An 11,194-nucleotide genomic window follows, 5' to 3' on the forward strand; every position below is an offset into this window, starting at 1 on the left:
TTGAATTTTTTCTTCTTTTTTCCTTAGGTTGGCTTGACTTTCCAGACACAGATTTTAGTCTAAACCTGAATTATTTGTAATTTAAATATATTTTAGTTATCATCAGCTGCAGAAGAACATAGAAGACAAAAAAAAAAAAAAAAGTGTCCTTTTAGTTCACTGGTAATGTAAAAGCTGGGTTGCAGACTATCTCACTTTGAACAAGAACAAATTAACTTTGAAATTTTTTGCTGAACAGGAAGTTTGAACATAGTTGACTTTTAAGTAGATGTGCAGCACTCTGCTTTCAAGTTTTTTACACTTGGTTTTAAAATGAATGGAAAGAAACGGTTGAAACAGCAAGAAACTTGTCTTGACAGCGCAGCTATATGTTTGATACAGCACTGGAGTCTTAACAGTCCTGTTCTTCCTGCTGGAAACTGTAACTTAGTGATTTTACCTGAAGTGGAGCGTACCTCAGGAAATTTTAGTTTTCAGTTATAATGACATTTATTAGCTATTCAAGTGACTGGTCTCTCCATTTGATGCTTAATGCTTCCTTAGAGAGTTCAGAGACAGAGGTGAGAGAGGTGAAGTTTTTATTGTTGTTGTATGGGTCTGCCCAGGGTGGGATCTGATTCTTTCCTTAGCAGATCAAATGCTCTTCTGTGACAGTTCAGGCTTCTCAGGGAACTGCACCTGATGACAAAAGTATTGTATAAATAGACAAACAGAAAACTACCTGCAGGTTGGAAATTTGTGTTCCCATCCTTACAGCACATCACTTTAGAAGTGAAAGGCAAGGAACAATCAAAACACAGGAAATAGATAATAACACCTAAAGTATTAGAAATTTATCTAAAAACAGTTTTAGAGAATCATGTGAAAATGCTTATTCTGGCAGCATGCTGACTGTATATGCAGAGGAGAGAGAGATTGATTATAAGGCTTAAATTGGCAGCCATCTGAGTGAAGTATTTTATCTGGATCTAAGGACTATAAAAAATGTCCCTCCCTAGACAATGGGCTAATATAACTTTTCAGGTGTCCTCAAAAAGCTGTTGCTTAGAGAGTGAGCTGCTTCTGACTCCTGTAATAGATGAGAAATGCATGTTCCCGCTTGGACCAGAAGATAATAGGAAAGTAGTATCTGTGGTTTGCAGACTGGCTCTGCTTGCAGAGGGAACGCACCCTTCCTTGACCTTCACACGCCCAGCAAGCTGAAAGCACTTGCAGAAAGAAAATAGTCTCTTCACAATAGATCAAACAAGGATGATAGGGGCTTTTCAGTATTCTAAAAATGGAAAAATAACAGCTCAAAATAATTTTCTGAAATGTTTGGATAGAATGAGCATAACAAACAAGGATACTTATTTATGGAGGCAGCATCAATAAAGTACACTTTAGCAAGATACCTGAGATATGGTGGTTCACAGCTGGAATTTCTGTTCAATGAATAATGTGGGCAGCTGATGTTTTAGCTATATCTGAAGCAAACAGAGATTTTTTAAGAAGCTTTTCAAATCTTTTCCTGTGTAGTTATTTGAAATGGACGTATTTACTAATGTGCATATGACATAGTTTCTGAAACTTCAAATCTGAGTTCTCAAAGTCCTTGAGATTAGAAATTAAGGTTTAGGGTTCCTTAGTATATATGGTCTAAATTTCCAGTGCACCCATAGTTTGGTATCACACAGGTGAAAACCTCTGGTGTTCTGTATAGCAGGGGCTACCCTGGAAAAGCAGACTTGGAAAGCTCAAAGGCTGTCAGGCTAATTGTCTGGGACCTGTCTTGGTTTTGTTAAACATCAGGGGCTATTTTAGAAAGCGTTTCAGTCACTCCAAATTTTCCAGTTAAATTTGTTTCACCTGAAAATTCCCCGTGTAGCATGTGTGTTTCACAGAGCTTCATCATTTATGAGTACGTAAAATATGTTGCTGTATGTGTGCTTAAGTTATTTGTCTACAGCTTTTGGCCCACTAGTTCGAGTGGATGTCTAATTCTGGTGGTTTTGAGAGTTGAAAGCGATTGCTGTTGAGTCACATCAGTGTCAACACTAGTTCACCCTTGCACCCTAAAGAGTAACAAGTAGGAAGCAGAAGAAAGGTATCAATTTCTCTCATTATCTGAAGCAGAGGCTATGTTAGCTTTCATACAGAAACCATAAAGCCTGATGATGGATAGGGATATTCCATCTTTGATTAGCTGGAGAATATGCAATCAAAATTTTTTTTTTTTCTTATGGGCAACAACCATAATGAAAGAGAAATATTCCCTGAAGGTACAGAACAGAATAATCCAATATATAGAGAAAAAATAGGAAACCCGTAAAAATACTTTTATGGAAACATAAGCTAACAAACTGGAATGTAAATTAAGAACTTGTGCAGAAAAATAAAACAAGGACCCAAGATTAAGAAAGCAGTGTCTAGTGGGACAAAGTCTTTCTGTGTAGTTGCAGGCTGATGTACCCTAAACCACTAGACAACTCAAGGCAGGTCCTGGGTTTCTCTTATTGCCTTCCTGTGGGTCATTAGCTGAAAACAAAGACATCAGAAATTTTGTCTGTTCGGTTTTTGCTACTGATACTAACAAGAGAAGAATTCAGCCCTAAAAACTTAAGTCCTGAGGTTCCTCATTTATTTCAGACAGCTCTTTTATCCCTCCCAGATTCAAGATAATGCCACAGATTGCTGGCGAAATTCACATTTAGTAGGGTTTTGCAACCCCCTTCCTTTGTGTTGGTGATTCTTTCCCCTCCCTTGCAGTTAGTCTGTCTTTGATTGTTGTTTTACAGGTTTTTCTTGTTAAATGTTTTCCAGCTGGCAGTGAATCATTATGTACTACTTTATCTGCTTTCCAGTGCTCTGAGGGCTTCTTTATTTATTAATAGGAACAATAGCAAACTGAAACGCATGTCCTTTTTATAGTCATTATTTGCAGAGCACATTGTTCCAGGCCACCTTGCACCACTGTCATAAATAAAGCCTGCAACAGCCACTTGACATACATGCAATGAATAATAAAACCAGTGTTCATTTGGCACCGATTTAAAAATAATAGATTTACACTCTATGCAGATCAGCAGTTTTAACATTTGGCTGAATCTGAATACGACAGTGAATTCCTTTTGTCTTGCAATTAAGCCATTTGTTTTATACCAATGTTGCTCACATGATAGAATTTACACAAGATAAAACAAAACAAGCTCAGGAGCTCTCCCTGTGGAGAGGAAGAAAGTTATTTCTAAGTCACCACATTCTGGTTTAAACCAAACAATAGTGGGGAAGTAGAAAGTGATAATGGGTTCACATCAATATCAAGAATTAAGAATTCACTCAGGAAAGCTCAGACTGTATGAAAGTCATACCCTGGCTGAAGAAATACAATAAAGCTGTAGTTAAGAAAAAAAAAAGATTAATTTCTGTCACTGGCATTTATGACTGAAAAAAAATATTAAATGTTCTTCCACCCTGCAGAACTCAGAGCTGGCAAGGGACCCTAGAAATATTAGGAACTTTTCAAAAACTCTCTAGGCTAGACTTGGATGTGTCTGGAAAGTTCAGTGCTGTTATTTGTGAGAGAGAAAGAGAACTGGGAACTGTTTCACTGTTGGAAACTTTCACTTCTCAAATACAGTTTGGAGAACAAATGCCTTAACAGTGGTAGGCAAAAAACATGTCAGAGAGACGACAGCTTGCAGATTTAATCACCAAATGGTCACTGAAAAAAACAAGAGGAAGGTCCTGTACCCAGGTCTATTTTGGACTTCTAACCAGGGCATTGCAGAAGGTAACCTTGGACCAACTGACCACATGTAGAGAGTTTAAATTAAATGGAAAATAAAAGTCTGAAACAATATGCATATGACGATCTGAGGTTAGTTGAACCTGATTGCTTAAGGGCATGAATGCTGAGGAGGCTTTGCTTTTCTTCAAATGAAAGATACAGCAAAAATATCTGAACTCCCTATTCCTAGAAAAAGAACAATGTTTTTAGAGGCAGGTTTCAGTTTTAACATCTTCATCCACACAATAATTTATGTCTACATTGGCCTATTCAGCGTCACCTGGCAAGTTAGTTAAACATTGAGTTATCCAACTCTGTTAACAGTATGGAATATGTTCAAATATTAAACTTAAAGGTTGGCTGTAAATAACTGTAAAGGACCTCATTCTTGCTGATATGGGGAGAACCTGTTCCCATTCCCAAAGCTGCCAGCTTTTTCCTTACCTTGTTGACTGTCTCAGTGGATATTGAGTCATACAATGGTTATGCTGAAAGGCAACACTGAACATAATTTTTCCTTTTTTTTCCCAGTTTGTTTAATTTTTATTGCAGTGTTTCCCAAGTTACAGATTATTTCTGGTATCAGATAGGGCCTGGGGTCTTCTGACTACTGCTTGCACGACGATTGGGGGAAAAGGTGTAGAAGAAGGGAAAGCACAGGATGTAAAATGCCTCTCAAGGACTTGACTGCCTGTGGTTGCAAGGTTGGCTGTAGCAGCAGTGAGGCTTGCACAGCTGTGCATGCAGAGTCAGCAGATGTGCTGCATGTTGCTGGAACACACTGTCTGCCTTCTTGCCTCTGAAAATACTTGACTGAGGCAAACTTTATCCTCGTGGGCACTAAAGTGAGCAAGTATTTTTCAGATGTGATTTTTATGTCTGATGGCAGGTTAAGGAAAAGGGCTGCTGGGCTGCTCTTGCAAAGCTGGGATTGCAGGTGTGATATAAACCTTATGCAAAGCTTTCAGAGACTTCCTTTTATTCTACCTTGCACACGCAAAGAGGCTAATTAATTATCAAACTGGCTGGCATAATTCAAGCATCTGCTCTCGGAAACTTAGTAAGTGCAGTTACAGAAACTGCTATGCTATCCAGCCCTCACCACAGACAACCCTCCCATGCGTCTTGTTTGTAGGTACTCTATTTTTCACAGAGCATAGTCCTGGGAATCCTTTAGCATCTGTGCTTGGAAGCACTTTCTGCTCTCCTAGGGCTCTGTTGCCTGGTGCAGCTCACACTGCTCTTCCATGGCTGGGCAGCAGGGCAGGCAGGGAGTCCACCCCTGCCTGCTGCCTCTGGGCTGGGCAGAGGGACCTATGCCCAGGAAGCCAGCTGTTCTGCTCCTGCCCCCTGCAAGCCATTGTGGGACCTTGGATGAATTTTTCATGCTCCTTTATCTCTTTGTGCTACTCCTTTTTTTTGTTAGGTTGAAAGCTCTCTGAACTTTGTATTATCTCCATACACTGTGGTGAATACAACAGACCCCTGAACTCTTTTAGGTGCTCCAGCTTCTATCACAATGTGAATAATTGCTAAACTAAGCTCCATATGAGGGCATTTATTTTCAAATACAATTTTCTTATTGAAGCAAAGGGCGACCAATGCTTCAAAAGCCTCTGTGCTGTGCTATGGCTCTGGTGAGGATATTGTCAAATGTCCCTGAGGGTTTTTACAGTTCCCCTGTTTCATTTTTCTGCTAGTAAGTAGCTATATAGACATCAGCTTTTCATAACAGCCGGTTGCTCAAAGACTCTGTTCTTACCAACAGTTGAAAGAATGCTTACTTTTACATATTGGTATGCACCAGGAATAGGCAGCTTATCACCTTGGGTGCCCTATACTTGTTACTGCTGAGAGTTCGGTCCTAAAGGAGACTGTTAATGATTGCATTGGATCTGGCTGAGATGGAGTTTGTTTTACATCTCCCAATCACTGTCCTTTTCTCAAAACTCTAATCTTCCTGGATTTCAGCCCCAGAAAGACTAGTGGGGTGACCCTGTATGCCAAACACCCTCCAAATCTTTTCTATCAATCCCTTCCACATATGGACAGGGGAGAGAAAATATAATGAAGGGTTCATGGATTGATATAAGGTCTGAGATAACTCAGCAAATACTGTCACGGTCAAAACAGACACAATTTTGGGATATTATTTGAATTTATTACTGACAAAATCAGAGCAGGACAATGAGAAGTAAAAACAGACCTTAAAACATCTTCCCACCTCCCCTTCGTCCTTCCCAGCTCTACCTCCTCCCCCTCAGCAGTGCAGGGAGGCAGAAAATGGGGGTTATGGTCAGTTCATCACATGTTGGTCGTGCCACTTCTCAGGGAGAGGAGTCTTTCCCCTGCACCAGCGTGGGGTCCCTCCCACCGGAGACAGTTTTCCTGAACTTCTCCAACATGGCTCCATCTCACAAGCAACAGTTCTCCATGAACTGCTATAATGTGGGTCATTTTCCCACAGGGTGCAGTCCTTCAGGCACAGCCTGGTCCAGCCTGGGTCCACAGTGTCACAAGTCCTACCAGGAAACCTGCTCCAGTGTGGGCTCCTCTGTCCTTGGGTCTGCAAGTCCCTGCCAGGAACCTATTCCGGTGTGGGTCTCCCCCACAGGCTGCAGGTGGATCTCTAAATCCATGTTGACCTCTATGGGCTGCAGGGGCACAGCTGCTTCACCATGGTCTGCACCATGGGCTTCAGGGGAACCTCAGCTATGATGCCTGGATCACCTCCTTCTCCACTGACCAAAAACTGCAGAGTTTTTCCTCTCACATATCCTCACCCTGCTTTTCTTTGGCCACAATTATGTATGTACAAGAATTTTTTAAATTCCTTCTTCTTAAACTTATCACAGAGGTGTTCCCACAATTTCTGATTGCCTCAGCCTTGGCCATCAGCAGATCCATCCTGGAGCTGGCTGGCATTGGCTCAGCTGGACATGGAGGAAGCTTCTGGCAGCTTCTCACAGAAGCCACCCCTCTATCCCCTTTCTACCAAAGCCTATAATCAATAATGTTTTACAAAAGACCGAGCAGCAATTTTCTTTTTATTAAAAAAACTTTCATGTTGTTGGAGAGATGGCGAATAAGGAATTCTTGCCTTATCTCTGATGTGGTACAAGTGCCAGTAACTATTTTTATGGTCTATATATAAATTCATCAGAGATTTTGTGGCACAATCTGTAATGCAAACTGGTAATTCTGTATGGGAAAAAATAAGCAGGTGATCGCATGTCTTTGTACACATTTCAGCTGCTTGACAATCATGACTCAGTAATATTTTAAAATGCTGTTATGACACAGTGTAGCATTCAGAGAATGTGTGTGTTGGTGGTGTTGTTCCTGTCCATCCTGTGTCATGTCCTTGCCTCCCACAACTTCATTGCAAATAAAGGCACAGAAGAGAATTTTGATATTTACTTTTGGAAAATAATTTCAGACTAATGTGAGTGAGATGAAAAATATTTTCTATTATGTGTTTATCATTTTCCTTTCCTAAAACCAAATATAATGCAAGAAACCTGTTCATATACTACAGGCTTTAAAATTCTGCTTAGAAGCTATTTGCATGGTTACTAAAATAATGTTGGCATTTTTATGGTAAGAATATGAACTGTATTTCTGTGGATCAGTGCTGTGCAGGGGTGGGGAAAAAAATCCAGCAGCACTCTATATATGTGTTAAGTTAAAAATCGTGTAAGAAAACTCAGGAAGTAAATGATTGACAATGCTGGCCTTTAAAAAGGCATAATTAGTCTGTAACATTACCGCCTATTGAGGCTGGTGCTTCCAATTTGTCTCAGGGTGCTGCTGTTTTTGTCCTGTGTCTGACTGCAGAGTCAAAAAGGAACGGGCGCGTGGGATTTGATTGTTTGTACATAGGGAGGTTGACACTGCGCGGGATTTTTTTATCTCCTTCTTCTTGAAAGAAGCTTTGCTTTCTTTGAAATGTTTTGAATTTTTTGTGAGGTTGATAACACAGCACCTAGGATAACATTTGAAAACTGAGGAAATGTTTCTCATAAAGCCATTGGAGGAAGCATTTATTTCATGTCATATTAATTCTGTTGATATTTTATTCTGTGGTTAGATACCTGGTAGCCATTTACAATTGTAATACATAATTTGTAAAACTCAGTGTCATAAAAAATAAAGATCTTTACTATTTTTTTTTTCTACCTTTCCATTTCTTGGTCATGTATAAGACCTTTGGATTTACCACAGAAAAAAAATTAGCAGGTTCCGTGAGAATAAATTAAGTGTTAATCTCTTGGAAATAAATGCATAGACTTAAAACACACCATCAAGGCAGAAATGTAAGAATACTTTCTAAATCTTAAAATTTAAAACAGTTAGAAATTGGAAGGTACTGCTTTTCCTCTTGCACATCTTCTGTGGTTCCAAGTTCTGATCGACATGAGTCTTTAAACTCTTGAACATCATTAACTTGCTTCTTTGAGAGTTTTCCAAAGACTGGGAAATTCCGGTATCAAGGTACATAGGAAATAAAATTTTCTTTTCATCATCCAGTTTCTCTAAATGAAAGGATCAGATCTGTGTCATTTCTTTGTGGTTTTGAAGCCAGGAATTGCTGTTTCTTGTCATTGTTGTTGCCACTGACAATGTATGATAGGAGAAATGAAGAGACACCATGGGAAGGAAATTTTATGAAATACACAAGAGATCAGTGGTTGGTCTGGGAATGTTGTGATTTTTATGCTTATCTTGGAAGGGGTAAAACCAATTATGTATGTGGAATTATCTAACAAACTTGCAGCTGTGAATTATTTTTAATAGTATTTAACTATTTTGACAATTTGCAGATACTGAATGAGATGAGCTTAGATTTCTTGTTATAAGCTATTTGATTTTCTGAGTGAAGCAAAGACTCAGTACTATGTAGGCCACTGGAATTGATGACAGCTGGGCAAATTCCTCTTACTGAGATAGGGGAGTGATCCAACAAATCAAGCACCAGTCCTTTCCCTTTTCTTACTGCTTACTCCACTGCTGCCTAAATTATCAGCTACAACCTCATTCTTTTCAGGCTGTGGTAAGTTGTTAGAAACATTTTTCTAGAACATGGGAATGTGACTGTGCACTTTCTGTGGTAGTCCCAGCAGCAGAAAATATCTAAAGTGTGTCCCACTGAGAGAGATGTGAGGACCATGTGCTTTTAAGTTAAGGAAAGAAGATGCAGAAAATGTTGAGAACAGTTTGTTTCATCCAAAACTTCATTTGTGAAACACAGGATTTTTTACAAGCTACCAGGTGAGGTTATTGACACAGTGTGTTACAAAATTGCCTGATAAAGGGAAATGTATTGAAATCTTCTGTGCAGTTAGCAGATGGACTAATTAGAGTAAGTTATTTGTGGTAGATAACCAGCCAATGGTCAAAGCAAGGTTATTGCAGGAGCTGGTGGTTATGATCTGTAAAAAGATGAGAAGTATTTGCAGAATTTGTGATAAGCTGTGTTTCTTAGATTGAATCTAGTAGGTACCATGGGCACAAGACAAATACATATCTTTAATGATGTATCTGAAGCACAAGACAGATTTCCTACTTTTGGTATTTTTGTTTGTTTGTTTGTTTGTTTTCCAGTGCGTCTTTTTCCATTTTTTTCCTTTTTTCCTATTGTCAGTGAAAGCAACTGCAGCATTGTGAGAATATAACAGTGCAAGAGATTTTGGTTAGAGATCTGTGGTTTACTGCCTGAATCTTGACCAAATATGGTGTCCTATTGCATGACTGATTTCAGTAACCATTTAGTTTATTACTGGTAGGATGATTCTTAATAGAAAAATTACCAGAAAATGAGGAAAGACATGGTGTAGTTTGATGAAGTTAGAGAGAGGATATAAAACTGAGTGAGTGAGGAAAACAAGAGAGGGAAACAAATAAAAAGAGGGAAAATAAATACAGTTACTGTACAGAAGAAGAAACTGACAGTGATGGAAAATGCAAGAAATGTAGCAAATTTAGGAAGTAAACTGATGCAGAATGAGATGGAAAGAACAATCCTTAACAAAAAGCGATCCTATTTTTTATTTTTGTAAAGCTTAGTGTGAAAAAGAATAAATTCAATTGTCTGAGCTGGGTGGTTGGATGTTAGGGCGTGGGATGCTTGTATTGATTTTTCATTCTGAGCATTTTTGAAGGTAACATGAAAATATTACAGTGGTTGTTGCTTTAATCCCAGATATCCTCAATGGCTACTCCGTGCGTAGAATTAATATGTCCATGGCAATCCTGCTTAGATACTGTTTCATTCCAAATGTATGTGCCTTCACATTTGTCCCTGTGAGTTGTCATTTCACCTTCAAAAGTGAATCTTTTTGCACTGGTTGCAGATACCTCCCAACAAAACTTGCTTGAGGAATGCTTTTCCTGGGAGTTTTCATAGTATGATGGTATCAGGGAATTTAAAAGAGTACAACTCCTCAAGACCTTCCTCTTTCCTTACTTGATTTTGGCCAGGTGTGCTGGTCTTGGCTGGGATATTTAATTTTCTTCACACAGGTCTTCATACCAGCCCTTCACAGCAGCTGGTATGGAGCTGTGGTTTGAATTTGTGCTGAAACAGGGTGATGAAAGAGAGAGGTTTTGTTACTACTGAGCAGGGCTTACACAGAGCCAAGGCCTTCTCTATTCCTCCCCCCACGCAGCAGCAAGGGGGCTGGGGGTGCACAGGAAGCTGGAGGGGACACAGCCAGGACAGCTGACCCCGACTGACCCAAGGGACATTCCATACCATGTGGTGCCATGCTCAGCACATTAAAGCTGGAGGAAGAAGGCATGGAGGGACATTTGGAGTGATGGCTTTTGTCTTCCCAAGTCACTGTTCTGTATGATTGAGTCCTGCTCTCCTGGAGACGACTGAACACCTGCTGCCCATGGGAAGTAGTGAATTCATTCCTCGTTTTGCTTTGCTTGCATACACGGCTTTTGTGTTCCCTATTAAACTGCCTTTATCTCAACCCGTGAGTTTTCTGGCTTTTACTTTTCCAGTTTTGATGCTTATTCTGACAGGAGGAAAATGATTGAGTGGCTGCATGGGGCTGGGTGCTGGCTGGGGTTAAACTACAACACCTGGAATGAACTCTTGTCTGAAGTTCCCTGAGCTTTTCCCTGGAAGGCAGTACACTCACTTGTGTGATGCCCATCTTACAGAATCTCTGCAATTCAGCAGTATTCCTTGAAACTATGGCCAATACAAATGGTATGGTGTTTGCCAGCTTTGTTCAGGATGTTTTTGATAGTTGCAGAAACAAGGAACAATTTAGGAAAGATATCCTGGTGTTATTTCTTCATAATTACTGCACATGTGTTTTTTTAAATTTGAGAATTAAATGTACAACAGTAAAGCTATGGCTATGTATGTGAAGAGATTTTTTGTGTTTCCACTGACCTTTTTAAACTTTC

The sequence above is a fragment of the Corvus cornix genome, chromosome 2 (genome assembly GCF_000738735.6).
Source record: "Corvus cornix cornix isolate S_Up_H32 chromosome 2, ASM73873v5, whole genome shotgun sequence".
NCBI classification, from domain to species: Eukaryota; Metazoa; Chordata; class Aves; order Passeriformes; family Corvidae; genus Corvus; species Corvus cornix.